The sequence below is a fragment of the Odontomachus brunneus genome, unplaced genomic scaffold (genome assembly GCF_010583005.1).
Source record: "Odontomachus brunneus isolate Ranch 3 - 2012 unplaced genomic scaffold, Obru_v1 Obru_scaffold_111, whole genome shotgun sequence".
NCBI lineage: Eukaryota > Metazoa > Arthropoda > Insecta > Hymenoptera > Formicidae > Odontomachus > Odontomachus brunneus.
In genome coordinates this window covers 376,974-379,578 of record NW_022639561.1, presented here as the reverse complement: position 1 = coordinate 379,578, position 2,605 = coordinate 376,974, and positions in this window count along the sequence as shown.

The window sequence follows — 2,605 nt, the reverse complement described above, 5'->3', positions numbered from 1 at the left end:
TAAAGTTATTCTCGATTGAAAATGTCAGTTTACGAGCCAAATTCTCGTTACTTGCGGCAGGTTTTAATTTTCTGCTTCAATATGAAGAAATCTGCGGCTGAAGCTCATTGAATGCTCTGAAATACTTATGGTGAGGCCGCTATTAGTGAAAGAACGTGTCGTGAGTGGTTTCAACGCTTCAAGAACGATGATTTTGACGTCGAAGACCGGCATAGCAGTGGAAGAGAAAAGGTTTTCGAAGATGCAAAATTGGAGGCATTACTTGATCAAGACTCGTGTCAAAATCAAGAAGAATTGGCACGATTATTGGGAGTGACTCAACAAGCCATTTCAAAACGCCTCAAAACCATGGGAATGATTCAGAAGCAAGGAAATGGGGTGCCGTACGAATTGAAGCCGAGAGGTGTTGAACAGCGTTTGTTTGCTTGTGAACAGATGCTTGAAAGGCAAAGACGGAAGGGATTTCTGCATCGCATTGTGACTGGAGATGAAAAAATAGCTTCATGACGATAACCCCAAGCGCAGAAAATCATGGGCAGTTCCCGGCCATACTTCCATATCGACGGCCAAACCGAATATTCATGGCTCCAAGGTCATGCTCTGTATTTGGTGGGACCAGCTCGGCGTAGTGTATTATGAGCTGTTAAAACCGACTGAAACAATCACAGACGATCGGTATCGAACGCAATTGATGCGTTTGAGCCGAGCATTGAAAGACAAACGGTCGCAATACAACGAAAGACACGATCAAGTGATTTAGAAAAAGAAAAAAGAACTCGCAAAAGAAGATATAAATCAAAAGGTAGGAAAAGCAATCCGAGTTCAACCACAGAACTAATAGTGCTATATATCATATGGATAAACAACCTTCCTTATATTAGGAAATCGTGTAATATACATTGGAACGTCAATAATCAATATAAACCATTCAAACGTTTCGGCTCAACCATGAACCCTCCTCAGTGACAATGAAACTCAAGGTTAATGACACGAACGCATTACAATATGTAAAAAACCAGCGCAAAAATGACATGAGAATTAGACAATATTAAAGCCGACAAGATCGTTACCGAAATAATATTAAATAACAAATTAATATCAAGTAGTAGCCGTCATAACTAAAAAAACCTATAAAATAAAATTCATTAAGTAAAATGGCAATATAATAAATAATTAAAACTGAACAGTATAAAATACCTTTGTTGAGTTTAACTAAAAGCAACCGATCCTGTCAACGATAACATTTCTACGTCTTTCAAATTAATTGTTTACAGATTTATATGCTTAGCATTAACATCGCGGAAACGACTCATGGAAGAGAAAGAAACAAAACAAAGATTATAATCATAACAAGCCGCAGTAGCTGGTGCCCAAATATTCGGTGTCCTTTTGTGAATTAAGACCCTGCTTCTGTAACTTGATGAAAATCATTTCCGAAATGAGGCGTTTCAAGTAAAACCGTTTCTCATGTAAAATTTTAACATGATCCCAATCAAAATCATGATCCCTCCTCAAACGGTACTCCTGTATCGTCGTTAATTCCACCGTAGAACTCTTAGGAATTCTCATATGCTCTCCAATACGTGTAGAGAGTCTTCTACTAGTTTGACCAATGTAAGAAGCATCGCAGCCACCGCATTGTAACTTACATACAACGTTGCTATGAAAACCAAGAGGCAACCTGTCTTTATGTACACGAATTAAACCTGATAGTTTATTAGTGCATGAATAAGCGATGTCTGTCATATTACTCTTAAAAAACTTTGTCAGACTTCTTGAAATTGAAAAGTAAGGCAACATATTTCTTATTAGAACTAGAACCCGTCAACTCAGTTACTACTGTCTCTGTAATTCGTCCACTTTTCTCAATAAGGAACTTCAGTCTGCGTTTAATAATTTTAAAAATTAAGTAAAAGGGATAATTATTATTAATTAACGTCAAAATAATAAAATTCAAATTTTTCTTATGAAAAGAAGGGTGACTGAGATAAAACATCCTATCAACCAAACCAATAATTATGCCAATCTTGTATTGAATAGGGTGAAAAGACAAAAAATTAAGGTATCGGCCAGAAAACGTTGGTTTATGATACCAGTCAAAAATAATTGTGTTGTTACATATTAAAAGTGTAGTGTCCAAGAAATTGATACAGTCATCTCCTATCTCCATAGTGAATTGAAGACGAGGATGGAACGAGTTAAAAATGTTCAAAATGTTGTCCAAAAACTCCTTAGGAGCCGCTAGAAGAATATCGTCAACGTATCTAAAATAAAAAGGCAATGTCACAGGAATCATGTTTATAGCTCTTTCTTCCAAATCTTGAAGAACCATGTCAGCAATAATAGGAGACAATGGGGAGCCCATTGGACTGCCGAAAGTTTGCTTATATTAGGTAGTAAACTTAGTTCCTGCGGTTTTTTTGTTTAAAAAACTCATTTATTTCGACATCAAAAGCAAAAAATACATTAATCGAAGTATTTTCCCTCGCTAGCTATACATTTTTCCCATCTTTCGGGCAACGCGTAGATTCCGCGACGATAGAACGATTGGTCTTTTGATGCAATCCATTCGTCGATCCATTTTCGCACATCCTCGTAATTTCTG